We start from the raw sequence: 12,292 nt of genomic DNA on the forward strand, positions 1-12,292 counted from the left end.
TCAAATCTCACTCTCCTGGGTAGATAGGATTATAGGCCTGAGCTACAAGGGCCAGGCTTGTTGCTGTCTTTAAACTTTATTTTATTTTATTATAAAGGTGATGTACAGAGTGGTTGCAGTTTTTGTAAGTAAGGTAATGAGTACATTTCTTGTCAAACATTGTTACCCCCTTTAACATTTTTCTCCCACTCCCCACCCCATCCCAAGTTGTAAAATTCATTTCCAACATAGTGTCTTGTGAGTATCTCTGTTGCATTGGTTCACCCTTTGTCCTTTGTTTCACCATTTTGCTATTCTCCTTCCCTGTCTTTTTACTGACTTTTTTGTTTCCTATTTTGTTGCTAACTTTTTCTACATTGCTTGGTAGGTGTTTTTAATAGGTCCTTAATTCTAATCTTTGCCAGTTATATTTTTACAAATGACTTTTTATAGTTTGCAGCTTGTCTTAGATTCTTCAAGTTTTTTAATAAAGTTTCTTAATTTTAATATAGTAAAGCCTATTAGTCCATTGTTAGTGCCTTTGTGTCTTGTTTTAGACATTCATATTTACTCCAAGCTTAAAATAATATGTGGTAATTTTATACACTTTTATGTGTTCATCATCCATCTACATTTATATTGCATCTAGAATTTATTTTAGGTATGGTGTTAGATACAGATACAATTCCATGTTTTCATTATGAACAAACAGTTTTCCCTGTCACTTATGGATCTTCAGTGATCCTTAGATGATTCACCGTTTTATTCCATTGATCATTATGTTCATCTGGTGCTGCCACTAAATACTTGCAACATGTCTTGATACTGATAAAGCAAATCTTCACACTTCTTTTTCTCAAGAGTGCTTCCCATTATTTTTGACATTTTACTATTCTGAGTACAATATGAAGGGTCAAGAAAAATTCTGTTGCTAATTCGCCTGCTAAATGATTTCTACAGATGTGGGAATTTGATAACATTTTATTAGATTTTTTTATCTATGAACATGGTATGTCTATTTTGACTATGTGTGTGATTATATTGAATTATTCTTTATTTGGGTCTTAAAATTTTCTGGGAAGCTTCTTCTGTTGTGTTTCAAGCTATATTTACCCTATTACTTTTAGTGTAGAAATGCAGTTGACTTTTTTCCTATAGTGATCCAGTTATATTTACATATTTTCAGCCAATAATTAGTCTGTGAAATTATTTTTTCCTGTTCAGATAATTATGTCAGATGCAGATGATGACATCTTTATGTTATTCTTCTGGTTTTCATGTTTTCTTTTATTTGCTTTACTTTCTCTCTGCACTTACTGTATAAGACCTCTAATTCTATGGGTATGGCCATCTTTGGATAGATACCAACTCTGATTTTTTTGTTTTATTTCCGACTTTTTATTTATTTATTTATTTATTTATTTAGGCCAGTCCTGGGCCTTTGGACTCAGGGCCTGAGCACTGTCCCTGGCTTCTTCCCGCTCAAGGCTAGCACTCTACCACTTGAGCCACAGCGCCGCTTCTGGCCGTTTTCTGTATATGTGGTGCTGGGGAATCGAACCTAGGGCCTCGTGTATCCGAGGCAGGCACTCTTGCCACTAGGCCATATCCCCAGCCCCCGACTTATTTTTTAATCCACAAATTACTTAATGCCTTAGTATTTAAATATTTATATTGATGGATGTATTCTGGCAAAGGGCAAGACTTTACCTACATTGTTAATCCCTCTCTCCTGTTTTTCTGTTTTACTGTGGTCTGTGCTACATGTCATTGAAATCTCATATTCTGCTAAATTACTCAATACCAAGTGGTATGGTATACATTAATTAATAAATGTTGTTTTTTAGAATATAGCAATCTAAAATTTCAAAATAAGGGGCTGGTTTTTACGTAGTAATCATTGTATGTACCAGTGAAGAGAGGTGCCATATTTGTATGAACTTGAGAATTTCTTCTTTTCTTTTCTTTTTGATGCCTTGCTGTAGAGATTGTACTCTTAAGTTTTGATTTGAGCTCCTAAACCTTAAGTATCATTTTTTTGTTTTTACAACTTAAAATGTGTGGTTTGGATGGGTTTACTTTTTCCCCTGTTCTCATGCAATTTTTGTTAAGACTTGAATAGATTGCTTCTAATCTTCTGAGCAGACTGCAGGAAGACTACTATTAAAAGTAGAAAGCTATTAAGCAGTCAGGGGTTTATTATGCTTTAGTGTTTTGTTTAAGTCTGTTCTTAATTGGTTGATTAATGTACGAGAAGTCTTCCCCCCGCCCCCCATCTCTACAGATGGCAAATGGTAGGTCCCAACTGTCATTGTTCGCAAAAAAAAAAGGTTATGGTTCAAAGTCAAAGATTCAGAGATACCACAATAATCAATCATAGCAACTTGTCGCAGAGTGCCCAGCCAGGCAAAAGCTAGGCAGGCTACTAACATTTACTCAGAATCCCTCAGGAACTTTTTTTGTGTGTGTTCTTGATGTTATTTAGAAGAGATTATTTAATTAATTGAAGTGTCTCTCTGAATTTAGTGCCAGACATTTAAATAAATATGAAAAGTAATGGTAAATGAAATTTCTGTTAATGGTTATATCAAATATTGCTGACAGCTAGTTTTAAAATGGGTATAATATAGAAAGTATCTGTCTTAATATATTGGGATTAACAGCACACTTTCAAAGGAATACCTTCTTACCATTTTTGTGCAAAGACGATTTATAATGGCTAACTTCCTTTTTTAGAGGAAGAATAGAATTATGATCTGGTATTGATCCACAAAGAGGATTTGCATTTTATTCATGCTATAAAAGTGCCTCTAATGGAAACATTGTGGTAATTGAATCTATACTGTGTATCACTACCAAAGTATCTTTTTAATTATTTTATGTTATGTAATTTAGTAACTAAATTTAAGACATGGCAAAGGGGATGACTATATTATATCTTTTAGGTTTAATGTATTAATATTTCTAAAGTAGATGGCAGTTAAAGATTTTTTAGGAGAAAGAGAGAGGGTGAGGGTGAGGTAGGAAGGGGGGGCTGAGAGAGAGGATTCCATTACATCCAGCACAGTATGAAACTAAGTCAAAGGAGTTTTGTTAATTAAATTCAATTGCCATCTATTAGGCCAGTGGAATGAGATGACTGCCTGGCGCTGACACAGCACAGGTATGCAATTTGGCTAAATGGCCATTTCTAAACCATAGCACACATTTCTCTACCACTTTACTTTTTTTCCCTTTAAAGTGAGAGTTTTTACCCTTAAAAAGTCAAGAGTAACCAGCGCTTGCTAAAGGGTAGAGGCATAATTTTTATACAGTCTACTGAGAAGTGATTAGTTTGTTGGCTTGGAAATATATAAAGTTCACATGGAGATTATTTAGAGTAAAATGATTCTGTAAAAAGTAGACAGTATCCCTGGGCACTTAAGTATTTTAACCAAAGTGTATATCTACATATATCAATTTAGACAAATGTATGCTTAAAAAAATCACTGTCTTTTAATCTAAAGCTATTTGAGTCATAATTATTCCATGAAAAAAAAAATAAAAGCATTGTAGAAGCTATAACTACGATCTGTATATATAATTGGGGGGAAGTGATAATAATTATGGGAATTATAAAAATGAAATTTAGGTGGTGGATAAGTGTGTCTACATTTTGGCATAAATCACTACTTTTAGAGGCTTTCTATGTCAGCCTGAAAAGTTTCTCACCACAGTGAAATGACAAGAATACCACTCAGGCATTGGCTGAGACATGATTTTGACAGCCAGCAAGCTTGCAGTGTTGCCGACTGCACAGATTTCCACTTCCTGCCAAGATTAAAATTGGCAAAAACCAAAAAGGATATTAGGGATTGTCACTTTAAGAAGAAATAACATGTTCATGTTCTGCCTTTGCTGAAGAAGGGATACTGGCCCTCTTGAACTGTATGTAGTCTGTTGAAATCTGTAAGTTTGTAATAAATAGAAAAGTTCCCTAAGCAAGAGCACCAAAACTCAAACAAGCAGAAGTCCTCTGACATTCGTGTCATGTAATAGGACATAACTATTCTTCCTTCAAATTAAAGGAATTTCTTCACAAAAGCTATAAAATAGTTCTCCCTTCAGTCCCTGAAGAACAAAGGCCTTCTCTTAAGTTTGTAGATTTGAGGTGTGAATGTGCACTTTACTTCCTGAATTTTCTTATTTTTTCCTGTGTGAGCAGATGGTTTTTCTTTTTATATGCTGCCAGACTTTTCTGGTAACAATAACTGCCATTATTGAGAACCTACTGTGTGCAGAGTCTATCTCCAGCACACACACAGACACACACACACACACACGCACACGCACACACACACAAACATTAATGTGGTGGGGTTTTTTCCTTACCCAGGAGTCCTTATTTCGATTTAGGCATAAAAATGAAGGAAAAGATTACATCCCATGTTGTGAAAGAGTAAGAGCCTGGAATCTGCTTATACTTTGCTATTTACAGTAAGTACTTTTGAAACAGCTGTAGATGTTCAAATGAAAGTAGCAATGTGGAGTGGGGAATGTGGGAACATTCATTTGTGAAGACTCTGCATTCTCCAGCTTTGGAGCCAACAGAAAAGGAGATTGTTGTGCATTCTATTAAATACTGCCAGTATGATTAATTTAAAGGGTTACATTTTATTGAACCCTGGTGTAGATGTTCTTTGTCAACCCACATTCACAGCTAGTTAGAGTGTGTGTAGCATTTATCAAAACTTTCTGGAGCCCCTCTCACCTCATTAGCATCTGAATCTCTATTCAGCAGTTAATGTCCGTTACTGCTAGAGTGCTCAATTCTTGTTTTCAATAAGCCAGTTGTAAAATGTCAGACTGTCACTTACAATATAAAAAACCAAAAATGATGGTATTTGTAAAAATGTTATCACCTCATAAAAACAAATTGTAAAGACATGAAAGTGATCTTGCTATGCTGGGCTTTCAGAAGTAAGTTAGTGCAGCTACTTTAAATACCAGTTGTGTAGATTCCCACACTTTTCTACCAATGGAGAGGTTTACACAAGCATAATTTAAGTTACAATTATACTAATTAACATCTCATTTGCATAAATTGTTGAAGTCAAAACAACAAAGAATTGTCTAAGAAGCTTAATCCTATTTGTCCAAAATAGAAAGATTTTCTTTTCTTTTTCTCTTGCTTTTCTTCCTTTCTTTTTCCTTTGTTTTTTAAACCCATGCTTTAGAAATTGCCAGCTTGAGTTTATCTTTAGTGTCATGTTGAGCCATTAAAAAAATAATTGTTTTCAGTTTGTTTAAGAATATATATTTCTATACATGTACAAAAATCCATTTTTAAGATGCTTTCTGAATAAAAGACAAACACACAGCACATTCTTTCCTCAACCAGTGCTAGCAGAAACTGAAATCTAGTTGTGGATCATTTATTTGGTATTGAAGTAACTATGACTCCTGAGATATAGGATGGGAGCTTTGTGTGTGTGTGTGTGTGTGTGTGTGTGTGTGTGTACAAGAGTGCATGTATGTGAAGATGGCTCAGTTTGTAAGGTGTGCTACAGTTACCAATGATCACTTAATGCTTTTGAGTTTGTGGTGATCTGTTTTAGATAACCTAGCAGTTTCCTGTGTCCTGTATTTGTATTTCTTAATGCTGCTGGCATGGTGGAGGTAATTTTTACCCAGGTGTCATACATACATGATAGCTCACCCCTCTTAGTGGGCCATAAGGAAGAAGTTAGAAAACTTCCATTTTGGTGTCAGGTGCTGGGAATGAACCCAATAAGTCACACATGCTAAGGGTGGCCTTGACTCTAACCTCAGAGCATTAAACTTTCTTTTTAATGGTCAACTAGGTGTGAGGAGTTTTTAACTTAAAATTTATTCATGTGAACTGTCTACTTCTTTAAGAATCATTTAGAATTTGGAATATATTTGCATAGAGTTGGATTCATGGCATGGATTTCAATGGTTTTCATAGCAACCCACAAAACTCGTGTACTCACTTTTGTAGGTAGGACATTTCATTTGTTTTATATGTAATAGTTGTTACCACTGAGTTTGTATATAGAAATAAAATATATCACCTGAAGAACTCAGGAGTTGGGTTTTTTTTTTTGTTGTTGTTTTTTGCCAGTTCTGGGGCTTGAACTCAGGCCTGTGTGTTGTCCCTGAGTTACTTTTGCTCAAAGCTAGCACAGCACTCTTATTACCTGAGCCACAGCTCCATATTATTTTGGTAGTTAATTGGAAATAGGAGTCTTATGGACTTTCATGCTTGGACTGGCTTTGAACTGTGACCCTCAGATCTCAGCATTCTGAGTAGCTATTGTCATAGGTATGAGATACTGGTGCTCAAGAAAATTCAGAATTTGTATTGCTAACATTTTTGGTGATTATGGACCAAGGAGTTAAAAATAAGTCCTTAATTTGTAACAGTATTTCTGATACTTTATTGGAGGCGGAGGAGGAGGGGGAGGAGGGGGAGGAGGAGAAAAATAAAGACATTTTCGAGGATTTACAAGGAACTGCCACCATCTCAAAGTCTTCTTGCATAAAGCTAAATTTGGGTCATGGATTGAAGAATGGTCTGGAAGTTAGATGCCCAGGAGGGGCAGTGATGGAGACCAGCATGAGAAAGACCTGAGAAGTGTAGAAGCAGTAGTTTGCAAGGTTTGCTCCATATCAAGAAAGCTCATAACACTGATTCAAATGGAGACCTTTGCTTTCTTTCTCTCTTCCTCTTTCTTCTTCTTCTTCTCTCTCTCTCTTTCTTTCTTTCTTTCTTTCTTTCTCTCTCCCTCTCTCTCTTTCCTTCTTTCTTTCTCTTTCTTTCACTCTTTTTTCTTTCTTTCAAAACTATCTTTCTCCCTCCTTCCCTCCCTTCGTCTTTCCTTCTTCCTTCTCTCCCTCCCTCCCTCTCTCTCTCTTTCTCTCTTTCTCTCTTTCTCTCTTTCTCTCTCTCTTTCTTTCTTTCTTTCTTTCTTTCTTTCTTTCTTTCTTTCTTTCTTTCTTTCTTTCTTTCTTTCTTTCTTTCTTCACTTCTGGGTCAATACTGGGTCTTAAATTCAGGGCCTCAAACCCTCTTCCAACTTTTTGCTGGTGATTTGTAAAACAAAAACAAAAACCCCTCAAAATTTGAGTACCTAGGCTGGGTCCAAGCTTCAATTCTCAGAGCTCATCTTCCTAAGCAGCTAGGTCACAGAGGTAAGCTACTGGTGCTCAGTATGAATGGAGTTTTACTGTAATAGGGGAGTTGGATAACAGCATCATGGTTCAGGGAGTAAGGAACCAGAGTTTTCCAACAGAAATGAGCTTGTTACAAAAAAATATTCTGGTAGAATTACTCCTGCACGAGGCTCAAATTTAAGAATCAATAGAAAAGAGAACAGTGTGGAGTCAGAACTGTGGAAGAGAGAGCAGAGTGGAGTTTGGCAATGTGGAAAAGAAGAACAGTACAGTTAGGGACTGTGGAACTGTGGCTTTTTCAGTTGTCTCAGAACAAGGTGATAAATCATGGTGATTTTTATTTCCTGTGTCCTGAGTGATATGATAAACAAAATACAATATAATAAATGGCAAGAGTACTTTTGAAAATACTATACGGTTTCTGATTGTGAGTACTACTTAAAGTTTAATATATTTCTCCTTTGTGTTTTTGTTTCTGGCAGTACTGGGGTTTGAACTCAGAGCCTCATGCTTGTTGGACAGGCATTCTACCACTGACCCACACCTCCAGCCTTGTTTGTTAGTTTAAATAGCAACTGTGTGTGTGTGTGTAACTATATATTACACACACACATAGTTATAGTTATATATTTCCTATGCTAAAAATTATCTTTTATCCCCTCAAAAGAAAATGATTTCCAGATAATTGCTCCTTCTGTTTTTAAGAATGATGTCTTTAAAAGACCACATTTCAGGGCCTTGGGTGTAGCTCAGAGGTAAAGTGGGCGCTTTGCTTGTATTAGGCCCTGGGTTCTATCCTGAGCACTGGAAACAAAAGAGCACATTTCTTTTTCTTTTAAGTGTGAATAGACTGTTACATTGTCAATATTTGATCTTTATTGGAAGCTGAGGTCATGTCAGAGCTAGCTCAGGAGAAAGTCCTAAGCTTTTCTTCTTATCTTTTAATGGCTTATCTTTGATAAGGTCGGACACTGGATGCATGGTGACTTTTATCACTCTCCTTGTCACTTTTCTATATTTACCTTCTTCGTAGTATGAAATCTGAAAGTGCCTTCAAGAGAGTAGAGAAGATTTGGACTTGCAGGCCACATTTGAATATTTTAAATATAATCAGAAAATTGAATGTTGGGTTTGAATTGAAAGCTAGGATTCATCAGTATAAATCGAAGTACTCATTTCAAACATTCAAAAAAACAGGTATTCACTTGCCATAAATAAAGCAGAATAGGAAAATAGTGGGGACAAATGAAAAGCTATCCTTTCTTTCTAGATGTGCACAGACTTGCTTGGGCAAAGGCAAAGCAGGATAAATGCTATGCTGCATGTGGACTACAAAGCACCCACGTACTGATTTTGATTCGGAGACTTCTGTGAAGAGAGGAGACTAAATCAAGGCCTTGAGGATTGGCAAGGGATAGGAAGGGCCAGAGCAAAGAAGTGGAAATGCACTGCAGCATTTGGTTGAAATGGATGGAACTTAGCATGAACTGTAGATTAATCATCTTCCTTCTCTCCTCACTCTTCCAGCTAGCATCAGACCCACCACTTTTTCTCTGTCAATCATGGAGCAAGGAGAAGGTCCATGTATGATACTTTTGATATGTCACCCCTTGGCAGAATTGAAGTTTGACTCAAGGGTTCATTCATTCATTCATTCATTCATTAATTTTTGTCCTGAAACTCGAGCTTACACTCAAAGACTGGGCGCTGTTCCTTAGCTTTTTTTTGCTCAAGGCTCTAGCACGTGAACCACAGCTCTACTTCCCACTTTTCACTGGTTAAGTGGAGATTAGAATCTTAAGAACTTTCCTGCCCAGGTTGGCGTCAAGCCTTGATTTCAAGATCTTAGCTTCCTAAGTAGCTAGGATTATAGGTATGAACCACTTGCACTCAGCTCACATATACATTGTAAGACCTCATGTTCTCCCGATTAACTTAAAAGATGGTGAAGAGCTCAGCCCTCTCTGTCCAGTTCCCAAAGTTCAGTTTGTAGCCATGTCCCAGCATCCTGCTAAAGAAGACCTGGGCAGCACTCAGCTCTGCACCTTCTGCCTTGTGCTTGTTGGGGAGTTCCCTTTTTCCACTCCTTGTGGAGTTTAAATCTAGTGCTGGTTTTTCTTCTCATCCTAGGACTTAGCAGTTCAACACAATAAAAGTCTCAAATTAGAGATCTCACACACATCCTTCAGTTATCAGAAGAATTGATTCCTGGATTGGAGGATTTCCTTATGCTCAGCATGAGAGCCTTTGTTAATTACCAAATATAAATAACGTCACAGCACATCCCTGGCACTGCCAGTGCTGCTCTGAGTAACTGCAAAGGTAAGGATTTTTAGTAGCTGCAGTTATGCAGACAGCATGGCTGTCAGAAAGTGTAGATGACCTTAATGAAGAAAGAGAGTTGGATCTGGAACATTGCCTAGCAGGAATGAGGTTGTGAATTTGATAAACACCGTGAGTTGTTAAGGCATCTTCTGATAGGTGAAAAGTGGTTTCTTGATGCAGCTCTGCCTGGCATGCATCTTCTCTATGGTCTATTATCTTGTGGGAATGACATTTGTTCAGTTAGTATCTGTATGCGTCCCACCCAAATAAAGAGTGTGTCATCAAGCAGAGTGAATTGCAATAGAGTCATTCGACTCTAGAAATAAATGATCAGCGATGAATGCAAGTGGGTAAGGTTGTTTGTTTATCAGATCACTTGAGACCTGAGTAAAGTGAGTTTCATATTTGCCTGAGCCTTGAATTCTCATTTTAGACATCTGTTCGGAAGCTTTTTAAGCCATGGAATATTCTAAATGAGCATTTTGTTAAATGGATGAGGGAAGACTTAGTTTTCCATTGTTAGGTGAAACCTAATTAAAAATTAAATAATGACCTCACATTGGCTTGTAAATTCCTTATTTCCTGCATGTGTGTGAGTATATTTTGTTAGGCCATTTCATTTTAAAGCATGTTTTCTTTTTAATGATGAGAAATACTTTCAACTACTGTGTGCTTTTTCAAATCACAGTAGAGTATCAAAAGCTATTCTCTAGTTGAGAGTGGAAGATCTTGAGGCAAGTGGCTTCATGAACTATATTTTCTGTGAATGTCGCAGAATTAGTTTAAATTGTTCTATTTCACTCTCTCTAGCACAATTACACCCATTGGGGTAGTTAACAGAGTCACCACTATTTGTATTATACTAGGAATTCTTTATAAACTTAATAAGTGAAAGCCTTTTTTTTTTCTTACAGGCCTGATTCTCTAGTGGACTTACAGTAAAATTATGTGGCTCCCTTCCATTAATGTTAATGGAGGTTATGGATATAAATCCCTCCATAGTGGTAGACGAATGAGTCCCAGAGAGAAAAGTACTTGTAATGAATCACTGGTTTGTGATACAGGATCCACTTGTTCTCCCTAATACCATTTTTATTCCTCTCCTGGAAGTTTTAAGGTCTTCTATTGAAGAGCTAATTTTCCTCCACCCTAACCTTTTATTGTCAAGTCTGTAATATTATTAAGAGCAGAAAAGAAAAGGAGTCATGGATAGGCATAGTTTTTCTGTTCATGTAGCCATTGTATACATATATAAGTCTGCATTTTTCCTTTTACTTAATTTTTGGATAGACATAACTTGAATAGTTTAAGAGGTCATCCTATACGTCACTAATAATGGTTACTTAATTATTTATTGTCCTAACAGGCTGCAGTTTATCATTTAGGTATTAAAGCTCTCAAATATATTTACTGAGAATCTACTGGTCATGTGTTTCTGAGATTGGTGATGGAATTGTATTATGTCTCTATACTGAGAATAAAGAACAGTCCACAAGGTATAATCAGTTGGGGGACACACTAGGATAGGGCCAGAACTTCCAAGTCAGCATCATCACAGGTGATTATATGATTGGAAAAAATCCCCTATTTAATGATACCTTTTGTCAATCTAGTTTTAGGTAGTTTTATGTCCTCAATCAGCTAGTGTTGGATGCCCACTATGTTCCAGGTTTTGTGGTAGATACTGGAAGTGCAATACTGAGTGTGACACATAGAGCTCTGTCCTGTGGAGCTTATACTTTAGGGACAGGAAAGTTTGGGGACAAAATAATTTCTATGTAAGATGAATTTCTAAAGAAATAAACAAGGTAATAAGAGAAATGAAGTAGTAGTCTTGCTGTATAGAAAAATGGCGTGGATGAGCCATACTCATAGAAGACCAAATGCAGAGAGCTTGTAGTGTGTGTGTGTGTGTGTGTGTGTGTGTGTGTGTGTGTGTGTGTGCCTGGCAGTGCAAGGCTTCCTTTCAGGAAGGAACACTATTATGGCAGGATGATAAGGGGAGAGTGGCCTAGAGTCCTGGAGGGAGGAAGATCAACCTGCCACTCAACCATGTCACAAGGGTAGTTAGTATGATAAAATGGATCACCAGAATCCAGGTCCCAGACTCCATCCAGATTGTACTGCTGCCCTCCCCTTGATCTTACTTAGCCCCACTGGTATCTGCCCAAGAGAATTAGAGAATGCTTCAGGCATTCTGTAAATGTTGATCTAGGAAGTATAATAAAGATGTTTTGAAAAAAATTGTAGAGAACATGAAAAATAGCATAGGTCTTTTCATTTCTTTTAAGATAACAGGAAATAATTCCATCTAATTTTTCAGATAGGGGCTGGGGATTTAGCTAGGCAGAAGAGCGCCTGCGTAATGAGTGCAAGGCCCAGAGTTTGGTCCTCAGCTTTGGGGAAAAAAAATCTATAATTTTTCAGTTAAATTTTTATGAACTCCCATTGTTGGAAATAATGTGTGCAAGCCTTTCTGGTGGATAATCATTGTGAAATCTTAAACATGGGTGTGCATAATGGTGATTTTAGCTTTTATGTAGGTATTTTTGCCTTAGTGACACAAAACCTGGCCTCCTCGATTCCCAACACTCACCCTGCTAGTAGATTCTGTAGTGTCTGTTCCTGTGCCAAGTGCTCTTCCTTTGTTACCAGGTCCACATAATTAATGGCTTTATCACATGGACTAATTCAGTTACTCAGCAAAACAAATGATGCAGACTTTTAGAGAGAGAGAGAGAGGAGAGAGAGCGAGCTTTAGAGATAGCTTTAGATAGAACTTAAACCTGCAAGTACTTAGTGAGAGGATATT

The 12,292-nt window shown here is 36.9% G+C and overlaps 1 protein-coding gene and 1 long non-coding RNA gene across 6 annotated transcripts in view; both read left to right on the forward strand.

Moving 5' to 3' along the window:
* LOC125355232 overlaps positions 1-11,507 on the forward strand; it is a 30,765-nt gene extending 19,258 nt beyond the window's left edge. Inside the window, exon 5 of the long non-coding RNA XR_007211620.1 lies at positions 11,498-11,507. This is a non-coding gene — a long non-coding RNA (uncharacterized LOC125355232). The remainder of the gene's footprint in view (positions 1-11,497) is intronic.
* Nfia (nuclear factor I A) overlaps positions 1-12,292 on the forward strand; it is a 378,241-nt gene that overhangs the window by 28,282 nt on the left and 337,667 nt on the right. The window lies entirely within an intron of this gene.

The sequence above is a fragment of the Perognathus longimembris genome, chromosome 7, assembly GCF_023159225.1.
Source record: "Perognathus longimembris pacificus isolate PPM17 chromosome 7, ASM2315922v1, whole genome shotgun sequence".
NCBI lineage: Eukaryota > Metazoa > Chordata > Mammalia > Rodentia > Heteromyidae > Perognathus > Perognathus longimembris.